A 21660-nucleotide genomic window follows, 5' to 3' on the forward strand; every position below is an offset into this window, starting at 1 on the left:
AGCTGGAGTCCAAAGCCAAGGTGTTGGCAGGGCCATGCTCTCTCCGAAGGCTATAAGAGAAGATCCTTCGTTGCCTCTTCCTAGTTTCTGGTAGCTGCCAGCAATCCTTGGTGTTCCATAGCTTGTGGCAGCATGACTCCAATCTCTGCTTCCATCTTCACCTGGGGTTCTCTCCTGTGTGTCCATGTCCAAATTTCACTCTTCTTATCAGTCATTGAATTAGGTCCCACCTTAATCTGATATAACCCCATCTTAACTCAATTACATCAGCAAAGACCCTATTTCCAAATAAGGTCACCTTTACAGGATCTGGAGAATTAGAACTTCAACATATCTTTTTGTGGGAACACAAATAAATCCATAGCTTTAGGAAGATAAGCATCATGGTGAAAGTGATCTGAAAGGCAGGAGGACTTAGAACTTGGATGACTTGGGGAAGTGTACAAAGCTCTGTCGTTCAGAATATAAGATGTCTGATTTCAGCCTTGGCATATAGTCCTTTTAGTGGCCCTGAGTCAAATCTGCAGACTTCCTGGAACTCAACTTTCTTATCAGTAAAAGTGATAAGTCTGAATTCCTAAGCTATGACAAGACAAGTTAAAATAATTCTAGAAGGATATAAATTATCTTCTGAGCCCTAAAAGCCTACAAATATGCTTATTAATAAAAGTCAAAACTGTTCAGAAACAACTCTTAGTTGCTTCTCTGGATCTTAAGAAAAAAAAACCTAATTCAACGGCAATTAGGGGCTGAGGAGGAAAGCTGATGGAATATCATGTAGGTCTCCTACTCCATGTAGCACCACTTCAGACTGACTAAGGTGGAGGAGGGTGTTTTTTCCTTTAAGAAAAACAAACATAATTGAGTTTTGCATGATGGTTTGAGCAGACTCCATAAAACTCCATAGTAAAGACTTAAAAAGCTTACAGTTCTGGCTTCCCTGGTGGCACAGTCGTTAAGAATCCGCCTGCCAATGCAGGGGACATGGGTTCGATTCCTGGTCCGGGAAGATCCCACATGCATGGAGCAACTAAGCCCATGCGCCACAACTACTGAGTCTGTGCTCTAGAGCCCGCAAGCCACAACTACTGAGCCCGTGTGCTGCAACTACTGAAGCCCACATGCCTAGAGCCCATGCTCTGCAACGAGAGGCCACCGCAATGAGAAGCCCACGCACCACAACGAAGAGTAGCCCCCGCTCGCTGCAACTAGAGAAAGCCCGCGCGCAGCAAGGAAGACCAAACACAGCCAATAAATAAATCAATATATTTATTTTTTTAAAAAAAGCTTGCAATTCATCACAGTGTATAATTATGGGATTTGAGAGTTGGAGGGGACTTTACTCCAATCCCCTGGTTATTGTAGAAATTCTCTCTAACATCTCTGATTCGTTATCACCCAGCTGTATTAAGGAGCTGGTTCACTTCTTTCCAAGACATATAACAAGTTATCCTTTAGAAAATCCCGCCCTCTTTTAAACCAAAATTTGCCTTCTTATAAAATTCAGCTTTTGGTCCCGTTCTCTCCTCTGTTCCATCTTCTCAATGATAGCCTTTGTGCGATTAAGACAGTTCTCCAAAGTTTCAATCCCTATATCTCTACTTCAAGTTACATTTTCTTACACTCTCTATCTTGGTTGCTTTCCTCTGGATGTAACCATGTTGTTAGTGTTTCTCTTAAAATATGAGGCCACAGGGGCTTCCCTGGTGGCGCAGTGGTTGAGAGTCCGCCTGCCGATGCAGGGGACACGGGTTCGTGCCCTGGTCTGGGAAGATCCCACATGCCGCGGAGCAGCTGGGCCCGTGAGCCATAGCCGCTGAGCCTGCGCGTCCGGAGCCTGTGCTCTGCAGTGGGAGAGGCCACAACAGTGAGAGGCTCGCGTACCGGAACGACAACAAAAAAAAAGATAATATGGTATTGGCATAAGAATAGATATATAGATAACTGGACAGAATTAAAAGTCTAGAAAGAAATCCTTACATTTATGCTTAATTGATTTTCAAAAAAAGGCAATCTGTTAGTGAAAGGAAAGCCTTTTAAACAAATGGTGTTAGGACAGTTGGATATTCATATGCATAAACATGAAATTAGACCATCCCCCCATATTAATTCAATATGGATCATAGAATTAAATGTAAGAGCTAAACAATAAAACTTTAAAAAGAAAACCTAGGTAGAAATCTTTGGACCTTAGGATAGACAAAGATTTCTTAGATATAACACTATAAGCACCTTAAAAAAGAAAAAAGTGATAAATTGATCTTGTGAAAATTTAAAACTTTGCACTTCAAAAGACACTAATTAGAAACAGCAGACTGGCTTGCAAAATATTTGCAAAACACATATCTGATAAAGGACTTGTATCCAGAATATACAAAGAACACTTACAACTCAATAATAAGAAGACAACTCAATCTAAAAATGGCAAAATATTTTAATGGATATTTTACTGAAAAGGATAGAAAAGTTGCTTATAAATACATGAAAAAGACACTCATCATTTTCATTAGAGAATGACTAAAAAATTTTTAAAAAGACAGACAATAACAAATGTTGGAGAGGAGGTGGAGAAATGAGAATCCTCATACATTGCTGATAGGAATGTAAAATAATGCAGTCACTTTGGAAAACAGTTTGGCAGTCTCTTAAAAAGTTAGATATAAATTTACCGTATCATCAGGTGATTCTGCTCCTGGGCATCTATCCAAGAGAAAGTAAATAAAACAAATATCCACACAAAGACTTGCACATTATATTCTTTGCAGCATTATTCATAATAGCCAAAAGTTAAAAACAACCCAAACATCCATCAGCTGGTGAATGGATAGACAGATTGTGGTGTATCTGTAAAACAAAATATTATTCAACAACTGGTTGTACATGCTGTGACGTGGACAAATGTCAGAAACTTTTACTAAATGAAAGAAGCAAGCCACAAGAGACTATGTATTGTATGATTCCCTTTATATGAAATGTCCAAAAAGGCAAATTTCTAGAGAAAGAGAGAAGATTAGTGGTTGCCTGGGACAGGGAGATGTAATGGGCATGAGGATCTTACTGGAATGATACAAATGTTTTAAAACTGATTTATTGTGATGGTTGTACAACTTGGTAAACTTACTAAAAATCACTGAATTATACACTTGAAGTATGTGAATTACACACTATGTAAAATATGCCTCAATAAAAATGTTTTTTTAAAAAAAGACCTGTAAATTTGCAGAGTCCTAAATAGCAGGGACAAGAAGTACAAAATTCCTCAAGTGTATCAGAGAGAATAATGTTAAGCAGTGGTGCTTGTACTTCTACTTCTCATTTCCCAGATCCATGTATTTTACTGATTGGATTGGAATCACATAAGGGTCTTTGGTTTAGAGTATATACTCTGTCTGAAGTCTGGTGCCCATCATCAGAAGGCATCATCTCCAAGCTGATGCCTCTACCGTGCATCCAAAAAGCTGTTGCACATCCATTAGACTAGCAGCTTCTGGGAGGTGTAATATGTGATAGAAACAGTGGATCACATGGTCATGTGCATACGGCCATCCCTCCATCCATACAAGCAATTACCTGGGTCTGAGGTAATGTTTGTCAGGATTCTATTCCAGTGGATCGAGTACCACATAAGCACTGTTGGGCTAAGATTGTATGAGTAGGAAAGGTAAATCCATACTGGAAAATGTGTCAATTCCTACAAAGAGGAATCACAAGATGGAAGGTCCCATTGTAATAAACTTTCCATTAAGGAGCTGATGGGTCTCTTCAAGAGGTGGAGCCATATTGGGAGCTCATTGCTGGTGTTTTTTGCTGGTAGGCTGGATATTCAACAGTGGCAATAATTAGATCAGACTTAAATAGCTGGAGCCCATGTTTTGGGGCCATGCGTAGCTTCCATCCTTGCTACCATTTCACAGGCCATGGTTGTTGTACTTGTCCATTACCATCATATTTGGGCAACTGAGTATTCTTTTCTATCTCCATTATGTAAGAGCAGAACTGTCTTCTCCTGGTGATAAAGGTCAGTGAGCCTTGCTAGGATGGTGGCTCCATTTCTTACCTACTAGTGCATTAATGTGCCTTTTGTGTCAGCACTGATAGAAGTTGGCTGACATCAACTAGCTAAGACATTCTCTTTCTTAGGTTGTAAAGCATCAACTGGCCAAATCATTCACTACTGCCCATGAGTGATATATATTCTTACCTCAAAGTATTTCTCTTGACAGGCATACTACCTGAGGCTTTGTCCCTTAAAAAGAATTCCCATTATCCTTGGATTAAGTCTGTAACCCTCTAAAATCCATCCTGGCAAGGGGAATGGAATACCATGATTGGTTTAGCCTTAAACCAGTCATTTGCAATGGAATCGATGTCAGGCTTCCTGATCCATGGTTGGTAGAATCTAATCTGTTCCCCTGTGTGAAAAGCCTTCAGTCTTCAGGCACCTCTCCCTTTTGCTGTAACCCCCAATGGATTACTGATAGAGGCACTGGGAATCCCTCTGCACTGCACATTATTTCAATTTCCTGGCATTTAATTCCTCCAGCTCTAGAAACTTAAATCCACTAAGAGAGGTTCCATGTTTTCTTAATTTCTCACTTATGTGGGACTTCAATTCTCCTTGCACCTCCCTTTCAAAATTGAATGTGGTATATCCTGGTACCCCCTTCCTCTGGTTCCTGCATTTGAAAGTTGGTTTTTATTTTCCCCAGGCCCCCTAGGGAACTGAGCTGAGTTCCATCTTCTATTTCCATAAGAAGCCCACTCACACTAAGCAATTAACAAGCTTTAATGGAATTTACCCAAGATCTGAGCCCCGTGGGGAAGGGGGGGGGCACATCACCACCTTCCTGGCTTGGTCTTTCTCCTGTATCTTCTCACCACCTGTCTCCCAAATTTGGCCTCAGGGCTCCCAAGTCTTCTCCTGTCTTTTTTTTTTTTTTTCTTCTTCTTCTTCTCCTGTCTTTGATGCCCAGACTCCGGGAATCTTCATTCCTTTTCCAAGTGGGATAATATCAATATACTCCTTCCACACTAGCTAAGAGAAAAACAATTTTTTTCCATCTTTTTGCATGTCGGTGAAGACAAAGCAATATAAACAATAGAAAAAAGTAAGAACTACTTAACTTATGTTAACATTATACCATCTCACTTACTGAAAGAACAAGTTGCTCCATGTTTGGGCTTCTCCTTACCATAACAAAGCTTTTAGGGTCCTTACAGCAGTCTTCAGCACTTTTTGTAAGGCTAGGTTTATTCCCAACTTTAGCCTCTTTTATTCTGTTTTTGAAGGTTCATGACAGTCTTTTGTGTTCAAGCTCATCTGTAATCCACTTTCCCTGTCTTTTGTGCATGTCCTTTTAAAAGCTTGAGCTCTGCAGAGAGCTCCCTGTACAACCACCTCCTTCTTTAGATGTCTCCCCTTTTATCCCTGGATTATTTCCTATTATATTATAATCAGGATTTTATTGTTTAAATCTCCCACCTCCCCCAAGTCATATTCCATTCTAAAGTCTCACATCACAGAATCACACCTGTGGTAAATACTCTTTTGAAGTGAAGAGTCAATTTGTAATGCAAATAATTTATCTCATTTTATTATTTATTTATCTCATTTTCAAGTAGGAATTTTCATATATCAAATTTTCATAAAGACAAATTAGGAGCAAATTCTTTCACACCTTTTTTCTTCTCCGTTACTTACTCTCCTTCCCCCTCCCCCTTCCCTCCTGTCTTTTTCCCCTCTGTTTTCCTGCTTCCTTCTAGGATCTGTGTAAGACCCCTGGGCTTCTCTTCCAGACACTGCTTTTGTTGGACTGAAATACCTTCTGTTCATGTATTGGAGTGAGCCTTTGTTGTACCAGGCAAACTCACCTACCACCTGCCTCCAGAAAACTCATGAGCGGAGCCAAGTGAAGAAAGCACTTCTACAGGGAATTGGCTGTCTCCACCTGTAAACCCTGACAGCTGGGGATTTCCATCTCCTAATTGTTCTACTTCTATCAACTTCAATTGAAGTCCACCTTCTTCAGCTGACAAACTCTAAGGAGTAAATCTCTGCCTCAGCCTCCTCAGTGAGGGCAATGAACTCTGTCCTGTCTACAGAGCTGTTGAAAAAAAATCACGTGTAAGAAAATATAAACTGGAAACCATGATCTATCTATACAAGAATATCTACTACTTGTGCTTAACATAGATATGTTGCCTGAAAATATCAGAGATGGGAGTTATGAGTTGGAACTGGGTAGAAATGAACAATCTTTAGGGAGAATTTTGAACAAGGAATGCTGAGAACTGAGTTTTTAAAAGATTTATTTTATTGAAGTATAGTTGATTTGCAATGTTGTGTTAATTTCTGCCATACAGCAAATTGATTCAGTTATACATATATATATACATTATTTTTCATATTCTTTTCCATTATGGTTTATCCCAGGATATTGAATATAGTTCCCTGTATTATACAGTAGGACCTTCTTGTTTATCCATTCTACATATAATAGTTTACATCTGCTAATCTCAAACTCCCAATCCATTCCTCCCCTACCTCCCCTTCTTGGCAAACACGAGTCTGAGAACTGAGTTTTTTAAATCAAGAATTGCCCTGTCCCCACCTCTCCCCATGGGGGTGGCCCTGGGTTTGTGAAAACCAGGGGTGGCCTGTCTGTATTGTATTTGTGGTATCCGGTTGCAGTGCCCCTCTACATACCTGACTCTAGGGATATCGCAGAAGAGGGGCAGACCAAGATTATAAGGGTCATGCAGGGTACGTAGGGGTGGAGTGTGTGGTCAGACCACTCAGGATGGCTGTTCTCTTGCTCTCCGTACATCCCCTGCCTGACCAGTGCCTGCTTCACCTGTATCTTACTCATATGACTGACTTTCCTACATACTTACCTCAGGCCCCAGCTAGTGATTGTTCTTATCAAAGGGGCGGTGAAGGGTGTGACCCTCTACTGGTTTCTCTGGTAACTAATGAGCCCACCTGACATGTCACTTCCCCTATAACTGGTAATCTTCTCCTCCGCCCCCAGTGAAGCCTGCAGCCACCTGCGGCCATACACAGTGGGGTGTCACTCCAGGACCTTTCTTCAGATGTGTAAGTTCCCCTATCGAGAAAACTACTGATGTCCCCCCCCCAAAAAAATGCCCTGTCCCCACACATATGGGGATTAAAGCCTGAGAATGTAGGAGGGTTTCATGAGATAAAAATGTTACTACCTCTTAGATGATTTGTCTCACTTTTGAAAATACTATAAAGACAAAACTGTCCAGAAGACTGAGATAGAGGGAGGGGAGTGGAGATAAGGGCAAGTCTTGCTCAGGATTTGCAAAGGGAGGTAAAGTGAGGGAGCAAAGATTCTGTGAGATAAGGGAAGTTGTGCTGTGTAGAGTAGAAATTAAAAGGAAGTAGGAAAACAGCTTGATCAAGTGAAAATAAACTCAAGTTTAGAAAAAAGAGAGAGAAGCTGTGAGATATGTTAGTAAGAAATAAAGAATTCAGTGAGAAGCTAGAAAGAAGCTAAGAAAGCTAGGAAGAGTAATTCCTTTCCATGAAGAAGAAAACAAAGCTTGCCTGGTAACGCTGTCCCACCCATATTCTCATTCGGCCCAGCACCGTCACCTTCAAACTTTATCAGGTTTCACTCTGAAGAAATGTAGGGGAAACCTCAAAGTTCTCATTCGTTTAATTATGTCAATCCATGAGCAACATCAGAGGGGTGGAAATAGAACATGAGTTTTAGTTCTTGTCAGGAAAAAAAAAACAAAACCATAGGGAACAAATAAAAAGTTGGTTCTCGCGGGCTGCCCTGGTGGTTACACAAACATGACCTCATACTAACTTCCTAAAGAGGAGACAGGGAGCTCAGAGAGGGGACTGGAACATCCAGCTGGTAGAAACGCTAAATTCTGCAACCCTGGGAGTGGTCCATGAGATTAAAAATGTTGTCTTCTTAGATGATTTATTTCACTTTTGAAAATATCATAAAATGTATCAAATACTCAGAAAACTTTAGAGAATAATACTATACCTAATAGCTATATCAGATGTTAACATTTTGCTATATTCATTTCAGATCTTTAAAAAGAAAGAGTACATTACAAAAACACTTAATCATCTTTATAGTATTTTTCGCCTTCTATGCCCAGAAGGAATCACTATTTGGCATTAAATGTTTATCATTTTCATCATGTTTTATGCTTTGCTACATACACATATATCCATATTGTATTTTATTTTATGCTTTCAAAGTATATATAAGTACTATTCTCTGAGAATTCTTTTTTTACATTAGTTGATACATGGAAGTTTAGTTCAATCATTCATTTTAACTCTATATAAACATACCATTCTCCTGTTGATAATCATTTAATCTGTTCTGAAATCTTTATTGTTTTAAAAAGCTATAATGAATATTTTTATAATATATCCTTGAGCATATGTGCTGAATTTTTTCTAGGATATAAACCTATAAGAGAAATTATTGGTAGAAAGATTTGCACATCTTTTACTTTAGTAGATATCATCAAATTTTTCTCCAAAGTGGTTGTGTTAATTTACTTCCCCATCTTTAGTTTATGAGTTCCCATTTATCCATATTCTTTCAAACCTTTGAGTTGTTAACTATTTAATTTGTTAATCTAATGGGTATTATTTGTTCCTAGACACTTTATAGCTTTATGGCTATCACTGATGAAATATCATTATTACAATTGCAATTTGCTTATTACCACAATATAGAAATACAATTGATCATTTTATATTGATATTGTATCCAGAAACCTTCAAAGACTCTCTGATTAAGTCTTGTAGCTTGTAGATTCTCTTAGATTTCCTATGTAATCAAAAATGTTGACTGAAAATAAGATCTATTTGGGAACTTCTTTGTAATTTCTGTACCTCTTACTCTTTTTCTCGTCTTATTACATTGTTTAGGATGTTCAGTAGAATGTGGAATAGAAAGTGGTGATATAGTTTTTCAGTTTCATTATTAACTTTCTGCAAGATTTTGATAGATACCTTTTGTCCAGTTAAGGATATTTTCTTCTACCCGTAAGTGTTAAGAGTTTAGTTGTTTACATCTTTTATGACTTAAAAAGCAATACACATGTTCCCATCTCAAAGTCTATATCCCTAACATTCTTCCCTCAGATGTCAGCATGGCTCACTGCCTCACTTCCATGAGGTCTCTACTCATATGTCACCTATAAAAGGCACTCTTTATATATTGATATAATAGCAACTCTCAACTCCTCAATACTTATTCTGCTTTTTTCCTTTAAATCAATGAATAAGAGAGTGCAAGAATGTTTGTTTAATTTTATCAAATGTGCTTTCTTTTTTCTATATCTATTAAGTTGATCACAGAGTTTTTTCAACCAATTTTCTTAATTGGTTGTGTGGTATATTAATAGATTTTCTGATGTAAAATCATTTGCATTTTGGGGATCAATTCATCTTGGTCAGGAAATTTTTTTTTTCAAAAGGTAGAGATTACGTTTGTTAAATTACTCTGTAAAAATCAACTGAGACTTTTGGTGAGGAACAGTGGGAGAAATGCTATAGTGTGAAGAGCTTTCTCCTAATGCAGCTTTGATTTTGTATTAAGGAGAGAATGGCCTACCCAGGGATTTCTGCTGGTATCTCACCATCCAGAACTGGTCACATGACTACCTTCGTTGCAAGGGAGACTGGGAAATCAAGTATTTTTAGCTAGGCACATTTCCTCCCTGAAAAATATCAAGATACTGCTATTAAGGGTGGAGGAGTGATGGTGATTGGGTAGGCTGTTAGTAATTCCTTCTGCAATAAAAATCCTATTAGATATACTGGAATGTTGGAACCTTTGAATCTATCCTCCATGTCTCTTAACTGAAGTAAATTAATTAAATAAACACATCACACATATATAGTGTGAATAAATACACACACACATTGTCTTGTTCAGGCTGCTGTAACAAAAATACCACAGACTGAGAGGCTTATAACCAACAGACATTTATTTCTCACAGTTCTGGAGGCTCGAAGTCCTAGATCAGGGTGCCAGCATGGCTGGATTCTGGTGAGAACGCTTTTCTGGGTTGCAGACTGCCGACTTCTCATTGTGTCTTCATATGGCAGAGAGCAGAGAAGGGAAGCAAGCTCTTTGTGACTCTTATAAGGGTACTCATCCCATTCCTGAGGTCTCCACCCTCATGACCTTCTCTAATCTTAATTACCTCCACAGGCCCCACCTCCTAATACCATCACACTTGGGTTTAGTGTTTCAAAATTTGAGTTTGGAGGGGACACAAACACTCAGACCATACACATATGTATATATGGGTCTCTGGGCTATATTCTGGGTGAATTTCTCAATATATACTATCTTCAGTTTACTAATTCAGTCTTCAATTTTATACAGATTTGAGTTTATATCATTGTTATGGGTTGAATTGTGTCCCTCAGAAAAGATATGTTGAAGTTCTAACCCCCAGTACCTCAGAACACTACCTTTGGAGATAGGGTCTTTACAAGGGTAATCAAGTTAAAATGAGGTCATTAGAAAGGCCCCTAATCCAATATGACCAGTGTCCTTATAAAAAAGAGAAGTTTGGAGACTTATTTGAAGTAATAATGGCTGAGAATTTTCCAAAATCAATGACACACATTAAACCACAGATCCAGGAAGCTCAGAGAACACCCAGCAGGATAAATATTAAAAAATCTACACCTAGGAATATTATATTCAAACTGCAGAAAACCAAAGACAAAAAGGAAAACAAATCTTGAAAGAAGCCAGAGGAAAAGAGCAACTTACCTGTAGAGAACAAGCATAAGAATTACAACTTCTCTTCAGAAACCAGGCAAGCAAGAAGAGATCAGAGTGAAATATTTAAAGTGTTGAAAGAAAAAACCACTCACCCTTATCTGGATTAAATACTCATGAAAATAAGCAACCCCTACCAATCAAAAGCAAAATAAAATAAACAAATCTGTGAATAGATTTGATTTAGCCACAGAGAGAAGAGTCATTCCAAGTGACTTTAAAATACATAATTGACTGTACATCTCTAAGAGGTGTACATCTCCAAGAGCATGAAGAATTATAAAGAACCTTTAAACTGTTATGAGACATCACATTGTTAGTAATAATATTAGAAATGTTACTCTGACACTGTTGCATATGTGGGTGGGGTAAATCAAAATATGCAATTAGGCTGATGTCATTAAGGAACTAAAATTTTCAGTGTAAAGGGAGATATAAATATAATATGTTTAACATAACAAAAGTTATGTTAAAACCCCATAATCTAAATTTGACTTTGAGTTCACAGAGTATTTTCTCTTTTAAAAAATATGTATTTCGGGCTTCCCTGGTGGTGCAGTGGTTGAGAGTCTGCCTGCCGATACAGGGGACACGGGTTCGTGCCCCGGTCTGGGAGGATCCTGCATGCCGCGGAGCGGCTGGGCCCGTGAACCATGGCCGCTGAGCCTGTGCGTCCGGAGCCTGTGCTCCGCAATGGGAGAGGCCACAGCGGTGGGAGGCCCGTGTAACGCAAAAAAAAAAAATATATATATATATATATATATATATATATTTCTTTGCTCTTTCCACTGAAAAAATGTAGAAGCAATGATCATAATGTACAGAAATAAATACTCCTAGAACCCAGATTATGGTCTCTGAAAAAGCATTTTCCAATAAAAGGAATCAGAACTTCTTTGCAAAATGGTTAATTCCAATTTGGGGCAGGAAATGTAAAATATGATCCTGGAAAATCTTATTATACCAGAAAGAAAAAAATAAATATTGGGATTGTGTCAAAAGGACTCAGAAGCCAACAGGATGATCCTTCTAATGACCAAAGCTGAGACAATTTGAGCATCACAAAGGATAACTGAAATGGTTTTTAAAACAACAGACAGTTAAAATGTTGTGAGTACCTTATGATACTTAACATATAAATTTTAAAAAACTCTCATTTGTTACTTTTGGAGGATGCTAAGAAAACAACACATTCTTTTGAAAACTAGTAAACACAGGAAAATAATCAAGCACTTATCCTATATAATTTGAACCTCAATAAAACCAAATCTTTGATGAGGAAAGGTTTTTTTTACAGAAATACTCCAACTAATAAAGACAGAAGTAATGGCAGACTGTTTCCTAGAAACCCCTGTCTTAATCAACTTGGGCTGTTGTAACAGAATACCGTGCACAGGGTGACTTTAACAATAAACACTAATTTCTCACAGTTCTGGAGACTGGAAAGTCCAAGATCAAGGTGCTGGCAGATTCGGTGTCTGGTGAGAGCCCTTTTCCTGGTTTGCAGGTGGCCATCTCCCTGTTGTACCCTCCAATGGTGGAGAGAGCGTAGTTTTCTAGTTTCTTCTTATAAGGACACTGATCCCATCATGAGGACTCCATCATGATCTCATCTAAACCTAATTATCTCACAAAGGCCCCATCTCCAATTACCATCACGTTGGGGTTAGGGTTTCAACATGAATTTGGGGGGGACACAAATATTCAGTCCACAGCAGCCACTAATGAAATAGCGCATCTGGGAAATGATCATTAGTGGCTGCCACGACCATTAGATGAAAAGCTGATGGATCAGGCTGCAATGCCAGGACCACTGATCAATCTTAACAGCACAAAAAGTGAACGAACCATTACATGCCTCCATGTGGAAGAACACACCACCATCCATGAAATGGTTTTGCCAGAAACATCAAATCTGAACCTGATCAAGCCTCTAAATGATCACTATCCAACAGAAATATAATATAAACCACACAGGTAATTAAAAATTTTCTACCAGCCACATTAAAAAAGTAAAAGTAAATAAGTAAAATTAATTTTAATAATAATATATTTATTCCAATGTGTTAAATATTATTTATCATTGAAATGTTAACAGGGTAAAAATTATTGTTTGCATCTTTTTTATGTGCTAAATTTCTGAAATCTGTTGTATATTTTATACTGTAAGGATATAACAATTCAGACTAGCCACATTTCAAGCAATTAATAGCTACATAGATGCTGATTCAAAAAAATCAACTCTAAAAAATTATGAGATGATGGAGGAACTTTGTGTACTGTCTAGGTATTTGGTTATAGTAAGGTATTATTCATTTTAAGTGGAATAACAGTACTGTGTTTACTTATTTATTTGTTTATTGATTGTTGAAATTTTTTTATTGAACCACTTTCAAAGATTTTTCAGTAAAAATCACTAGTCTTTAATCAATAATAGGATAAAGTGGTATAGTGTGTAATGAAGTAAAATCTGAAGTGGTCGGCTATTTCACATGTGTATTTTAGAGTTTCTTAGTTGTTTTTTAAATTATTATTACTCTTTTAAGAGTCCTTATTTTTTAAAGATACATGTTGAAATGTTTACAAATGATATCATAAATTGTCTGTAATTTGCTTCAAAATAATCCAGATAGGAGTGGGAGGAATAGATATGAATGTAGAACAAACAAGATTCGCCCTGAGCTCATCGGTTGACACTAAGAAAATGGCACCAGCTTGCTGCTTAGAGTTTCTGTCAAAGAATAGCAAGGGTCTTGTTTATTGAATCCACTGCAAAGGAGATAATGGAATCAGGATTAGCTGCTATAATACATGTGTGTGTTTTTTTTAAAGGGAACTTTATTATTTTTATTTCTTTATTTTTGGCTGTGTTGGGTCTTTGTTGCCGCGCGGGCTTTCTCTAGTTGGAGCGAGCGGGGACTACTCTTCGTTACGGTGCGTGGACTTCTCATTGCGGTGGCTTCTCCTGTTGCGGAGCACGGGCTCTCAGCACGTGGGCTTCAGTAATTGTGGCACGTGGGCTCAGTAGTTGTGGCTCAGGGGCTCTAGAGTGCAGGCTCAGTAGTTGTGGCAGACGAGCTTAGTTGCTCCGCGGCATGTGGGATCTTCCCAGACCAGGGCTCAAACCCGCGTCCCCTGCATTGTCAGGCAGATTCTTAACCACTGCACCACCGGGGAAACCCAGGATTAGCTGCTGGTTATGTCAATCACAGAAGTCAATCACTTCTGATTCCAGGAGAGGTTGTAACAGTGGCCAGAATACCTCCCCTGGCTTTGAAGCAGACACCAAATTGTGGGCAGTATCTCCCCACGTTCCCTCTGCTACCCTACATCGCCCCCAATGCTGAAATTTTAAAAAGATTGTGGGACTTTTCCCTGGTGGCACAGTGGTTAAGAATCTGCCTGCCAATGCAGGGGACAGGGGTTCGAGCCCTGGTCCGGGAAGATCCCACATGCCGTGGAGCAACTAAGCCCATGAGCCACAACTACTGAGCCACAACTACTGAACCTGCTCTCTAGAGCCCGTGAGTCACAACTACTGAGCCCGTGTGCCACAACTACTGAAACCCATGCACCTAGAGCCTGCGATCTGCAATAAGAGAAGCCACCACAATGAAAAGCCCAAGCACCACAATGAAGAGTAGCCGCCACTCGCTGCAACTAGAGAAAGCCCACACGCAGCAACGAAGACCCAATGCAGCCAAAAATAAATAAATAAATTTTAAAAATAAATAAAAAATAAAAAAGATGGTGGATCTAAAGATTTAGATCATCTATGTGAAAAAATGAAGAAATTCCAACTGCTGTCAGGGAAGGAGACAAATATTTCCAATCCAGCTTGAGCCAGCGTTCCTCCAGGAGAAGCTCACATGATGGAGACAGGGCTAACTTGAATATGAAACCTCCAGAGGGAAGTTAAATCCCAGCAGGAGAACGCTGGGACGGCTGGAATCAGTGAACCACCCCTTTGTGGAATACCACCTTCCTTCCAGCGCTAAACTTCAGGGATTCTGGGTTTCATTTTATCAGAGGAAACAACATTCCTTTCTTCTGTATCCCTTGCATTGCCTGCCTAGTCAGTCAGCAAATTGTGGGTGAGTAACGGATGGATAACGGAAGGGTAATCAGAGGCAACATGGCACCGTGGAAAGAACACAGGCAAGTCCGGGAGGAATTCCTGGACCACTTGGTTAGTGGCCTGGAATCTTCTTCCCTTGGTAAAACTCTATACATCGTTTTTAAATTACCAAGTCAACTATTTTCCCTGTTGTCCCCAAAAGTAGATTCATATTCATCCAACTACATGTTCCTATTTTGGTTAAAAAAACATGGTGAGTAAAACTTTCATACCATGGTATTATACTTTGTATATCTCACCAGCAATGTGGTTACTGTGCTGTTTTGCACAGTAAAATGTTTATTTTCTCCACTGAGCTGTGATTTCAAAAGCAAAACCCCTGACATTTTCACCTTTCAATCTCCACCATCCAGCAACTGTGGGACATATAAGCAGGCAATACATGTTGAATGAATAGACCATCCATCAACAAATATTATCAGGCATCCAAACAGGTTAATAGTATGAAATGGCAACTTCTTTAATTTTTTGTTTTCTGGATGAACACTCCAAATGTGGCTTTCTAGCTAGGATCCTTTTACTGACTTCAAAAATCACATGAGAAAACCAGTAGTCGTTTACTTTGCAGCTACTCTGACCCATACACCCACACCCTTTAAAAAAAAATCATAACCAGAATTACTTAGCTTGACCTTCTCATGAGACATGGATTCAAATGACCTTTTGTTATTTTCTAAAATATAAAGTACATATACAATGCTCTCATTAAGAACACTCAGCTGGGTGTGCTTTTGAGTCTGAACTCCTTTCCCAAACTCTGTTTCCAAATGTTGCTCCAAAAAGGTTTTGAATAATTGTTGGGTCATTAGGAAAGGTCTCTACTCCCATGAGGATCTTCTAGACATCAATATTAGATCACTTCTTTCAAAATTCTGTTTAAAAAAAATCAGTGACATGTCTCTGTAGAAATACATTTATTAAAAGAAGGCAGGCTATATATCCATTGCAGTGCCCTACCCTGGACCCCAGGTGCCAGTGAGTGAGAAGGGGGTGAGGTTGAAATTATAGTGTAGGCTCCAGAGCTAGATATTCCTGGAATCAAGGTACATAATTGTAAGTAGTTATTTGATTGTTCCAGCCTGTTTTTTCAAATATAAATGGGAACAATTATACTTTTCTGAGGGATTGTAGATTTGTTGGGAGCCTTAAAATGAAGAACACTCAAATTGAATTAGTGTGAGCCAGCCCAGGCAAACTCAGCTCACTAATTTGGCCCGCGGTTCTATTTCTTCATTAACGAATAGTAGAAAACTCTTTAACATTTGTATTTTCTTTTTCTATAGGTATTATCATCTGGTGATCTTCTACATTCTCTCATTTCTTAGGACAGTTTCATAGTCTTCTTTCGTGGTTGGGATATGATTTAATAGATTATTGAGCAAAGTGAAGTTTTCTAACTCTGTAGAATGTATGTAATTTTGAGTTTGCTCCTGGTCTATAAATTCCAAGAAGGTAGGTGCTCTCTGTGGGGTGTTTGTCATTGAACCCCAAGTGTAGAGAGTGCCTGACACTTAGCTGGAACTGGATAAGTTTTTTCTTGACTGACTGAATGAACTAATGCTAGGTATTGGAAGAATCAGGATGGTGAGGATATATATGACTGAACAATGTCCCTAGTGCCAAATTATGGGGAAGTCCCTCAAGATTTGTTTTTATGTATTGATTTAGCTGGACCAAATTCCATAGATCATCAAGGACCCATGAGAAAAAGATATGGTCACCTGATGAGGCCCTGGATGATAAACACCATTGCTCACTCCTTCCCCTCTCCTGACACAAAATTCATAAAAAGCAGTGGGGCCCTTTACAATTATGGGAAGGGCATAGGCCAGAGAAGGGCTTATAAATGGCATAATGTAATACATTGGGAAAAGCTTGGTCTACATGATCTTTCTGAACTAGGCTTGTGACATCTTTGCCAACCCAACATGGTACCCACAGTCATAATGAGGTCAATGTAGACTTTTAAAAATGTATCTACAAACAGAATGACCTTTGCGTTCAAGAATCACTATTATCCCAACAGCTGGGGAGGCTACAGCCACTGCCAGAGTGGTAAAATCATGCCTGTCAGAGTTCTCCAGAGAAACAGAACCAAAAGGAGATAGAGAGATGATAGATAGATAGATAGATAGATAGATAGATAGATAGATGGATAGATAAAAGACAGATAGGAGAGATTTATTATAGGAATTGGCTCACATGATTATGTAGGTCAAGAAGTCCTACAATCTGATCTGCCATCCATCCACAAGCTGGTGGCCCAGAGAAGCTGGTGGTGTAGTTCCAGTCCAAACCCAAGGTCCTGAGAACCAGGGGAGCAAATGGTGTAAGTTCCAGCCTGAGTCCAAAAGGCCAAGAATCAGGAACATCGATATCCAGAGGAACAGGAGAAGGTGGATGTCCCAGCTCAAGCAAGAGAGCTAATTCAGCCTTCCTCTGCCTTTTTGTTCTATTCAGGCCCTCAAGAAACTGGATGATGCCCACTGCACTGGTGAGAGAGATCTTCTTTATTCAGTCTGTGGATTCGAATGCTAATCTTTCCTGAAACATCCTCACAGACACACTCAGAAATAATGTCTTACCAGCTACCTGGGCATCACTTACCCAGTCAAGCTGACACATAAAATTAACTATCACAAGCACCCAGTATATGACGTAGGAGCTGCTTACGAGTACTGATCCTGCATGAGGCAGAACAAGAGATAGGGACAGAGAGAAGACCTGAGAAAGGAAACCTAAACTCTTAAACTCCTGTTCCAGCCTTGCCTCCCATTTCCTGTTGGACCTTGGGTTAGTCATATTCTATCTGGGCCACAGTTCTACCTCTGTGTATAAAATGAGGGGGTTGATAAATTATTATATTCTCTGTGTCACCAAAGAATCCTTTTTTGATAAGGAGAAAAGCTAATTTCCTCCCCCCACTTCTACAATTTAAATGTCCTTTGGTTTTTCATTTATATGTAAATGTATGAGACTTTGACCAAAACAAAATTACCATCTCTGGGTGACTCTTCAGTCCTCTCATCATTAAAATGCAGCTGCAGATTTCTGGACCCAAAAACGGAAAAGAAAACAGTTGCTAAGTCAATCTGACTTACCAGTCCTAGAATAACAGGCAGTAATTATGGGGCTGGCCCAGAGGGCAACCAGGAGAGGTGATCACACAAGGAACTTTGGCCTAGGCTTCCACCTACCTCTGGCCTTTGTTCCTGAAGGAGAGTAGATGCTCTCAATTTAGAGAGTTCAAGGCGTGAAACTGGGAAACACTGGGCTTCAGACTTTGTTTGTTTTTGCGGGAGGAAGAGGGGAGAGAAGTCCATGGCAACTGGGTAGCATCAGATTGTGACAGGGCTAGACATTCATGCAGCCAGCTTAGTGCTGATCTATATGGCATTGGACAGCCATGGAAGGTTTTTAGTCAGGGAGTGTCCCAGTGAAGGTAACATTTATGACAGCTTAGCCTAGTAGCAGTGAATGGTAAAACTAAAAGAGAAAGAGAGGAGTGGGATCAGACAAGAAGGGGATGAGGGCAGAACAGGTGGTAATCTTCCTTGAATCATGACTTAACTGCATCCTCTGAACTAGCCATCAAGCCTGTTGCTCTCTCCCTTAAAATATCTTATCCCCATCCCTTTTATGAATTGTACCATTCATCCAAGGAGTAAGTTTCCCAGCTGGATTGACTAGAAGACAGGTGCCATTGACAGAGGCAAGGAAGTTGAAGTGGAGAACTAGTTTGATTGAAGGAACATAGACAATAAATCTAGATTCTGACATGTTGGATTTGTGGTAATAGCTGAATGTTCAAGTCGAAAAGTGAAGTTGAAATGACTTTTTTCACATGACTGGAAGCGACTTTTCTACTCAGACAACATGAATTGGAGTCTAACCAAAATCAGATACAGGGTAAAAAAAGAAAAAATTGAACATGCTCTGTCATTCTCTTCTCTTTTGATGTGTAATTACTATGTGGGGGACTGAATATATTTACATAGTTTGTATTTTCTTCAGCTGGCATCATGGGGAATGATACAAAGAAGTGTCATGAAAATGTTCTATAAGTTTGTTAAATGAAAATAAAAATAAATGAGTAGGGAATGGAAAATGCTGGAAAATGTGGGTAAATATTTTAGCTTTTGGGAGGTGTGATTTGAAAAACACTTATATCTATTATGTAATTGAATTCTATGAAAGGATTTATGACCAACATAAATGATCCTGGGATGGTTCTGAGCAGTACTTTAACCATCTGGAAGGAAATCAGATCCTCCGAAGGGAGACCATCTTCCCATTCCATCCATAAAAATTAGAGGAAAACTTCACCAGACCACTGGGCTTGTAACGTTCAGTCTTCAGGGCTAATCTCACCTAATTTCTTCATGAAAGAAGCATCCCGAAGATGCTTGTCCCGTGTTTCAGTTTTGGAGATTCCCTCAACCCCTCACCTTTTGGCTTCTCTTCCCTTACTTTTATCTCCTCTCTCATATGCCTTATTGATAGCAACGATAAAGAGTAGTTATGAAATGGTTATGAAGCTTTTTTTTTTTTTTTTTTTTTTTTGCAGTATGCGGGCCTCTCACTGTGGTGGCCTCTCCCATTGTGGAGCACAGGCTCCGGACGCGCAGGCCCAGTGGCCGTGGCTCACGGGGCCAGCCGCTCCGTGGCATGTGGGATCTTCCCGGACCGGGGCACGAACCCGTGTCCCCTGCATCGGCAGGCGGACTCTCAACCACTGCGCCACCAGAGAAGCCCGAAACTTTTCTTTGAAGCAGAGATGATTATGTTGTGTTCGGGAGGGCAGAGAAAATGGACTAAATAAAAGGAAGTGACTCTGGGCTGTTAAGAAAGAAGACCATTAATAGCCACATCCTGATTTTGTTCCGAAGTCATCAGAAAGAGGCAGGGAACAAGGGGATAATAAGAGAAAATGTATTTCTCAGACAAAGGAGCAGACTGCAGGGGACAGCAGTTTAGAGAAAGAGACGAACATTGCAGAGGGAGAGTGTGCGGAGTGGGACGCGCTAATCCCTCTGAATCACACTGGCAGAGGCACAGGCATTTGAAGTCCTTGGCAACTTCAGCCTGGTCTCAAAGTGGATTGTGAGGAATAAGAACAAAAGAAAAGTTCACTCTGAGCTCCTCTTGTCAGAGCAGGGGAAATTGCTTTGAGGCCAGCACTAGAAGATGCTAATGGTAGAAAGCAGAGTCAAAGAAGAGAATAAAAGTGTGTCAGGTCACTGGGAGCTTGCCTAGCATAAAGTGAGATAAAACCACACTAACGAAATTGAGCTATTTGTAATGAGGTGGATAGACCTAGAGTCTGTCATACAGAGTGAAGTAAGTCAGAAAGAGAAAGACAAATACTGTATGCTAACAATATATATGGAATATAAGAGAAAAAAAAGGTCATGAAGAACCTAGGGGTAAGACAGGAATAAAGACACAGACCTACTAGAGAATGGACTTGAGGATATGGGGAGGGGGAAGGGTAAGCTGTGACAAAGTGAGAGAGTGGCATGGACATATATACACTACCAAACATAAAATAGATAGCTAGTGGGAAGCAGTCACATAGCACAGGGAGATCAGCTCGGTGCTTTGTGACCACCTAGAGGGGTGGGATAGGGAGGGTGGAGGGAGGGAGACGCAAGAGGGAAGAGATATGGGAACAGATGTATATGTATAACTGATTCACTTTGTTATAAAGCAGAAACTAACACACCATTGTAAAGCAATTATACTCCAATAAAGATGTAAAAAAGAAAAAAACCACACTAACAAGACATTCAGCCTAGGTCTCACCACGTGTTGCTGTGCCAGTCACTTCTAACCAGTGCTCAGCTGGCGAAAATCTGAAGATAATGCCTCAACTGCTCTGAAAGTATTCGTTCCCTCAACAAACAGTAATTGAGCTGTGCCAGCCAGGACTACTGCTGTTAATGCTGGAAGGTGTGATAGGAGACCTTACGTCCTTGTACCAATTGGTTTTGTGAGTCAGAAAGGATCCTTGCAAAGCGGGTACTGGGAAATCACTGCTGACCCTGGAAGGGCACAGCCCGGCAGGAAATAAGGTAGGACGGGGGAAAGCCAAAATGGTAACTGGAAAGAAATATGCTTCTGTTTTAAACTCCTTAAGAGGAAAGACACTGTGACTGCTACTCTTTCTTCTCCAGGCCTGAGGTTTCTCAACCATAAAATAGGTTGAACAAGGCGATCCATACCTTCCCTTTGGGCAGGTTTGGAATGGCTCTGGGAGTTATCTGGGGATTGTGCCAGGGAGTTGGAACAACATAGGGATCTCTTTAAAAAAAAAAAATACAATTACTTTATTGATTTCTTACAATCAAATACTGCCAACTAACATTAGTTCCACTCATGCATCACTGAAAACAAAAGGATATTTCCTTGTTATTTGCAAGTGATGCATTACACAATAAACAAAAAATGTTAGAACTTAAAATGCATCCTGATTAATTATGTAAACTGGTAATTTTTTTTTTAAAAAGCATAACTAATAATTTGGTTCCTAACATGGGGATCTCTTAATGGGGAAATCTGTAATCAGCTGCAGGAGCTAGAAACTCTAGGTGTTTTTTCTATATATTTTTATGCATCACTGAGAAACTTTTAAATGTTAAAGATGCCAGTCTTCCCTCCAGATTCTAACCCAAAGGCTGCAAACTAGGCACACCTAGATTTTGTCTGGCTAGC

Source organism: Mesoplodon mirus, assembly GCF_964341445.2.
Source record: "Mesoplodon mirus genome assembly, chromosome: 6".
Taxonomy (NCBI): domain Eukaryota; kingdom Metazoa; phylum Chordata; class Mammalia; order Artiodactyla; family Ziphiidae; genus Mesoplodon; species Mesoplodon mirus.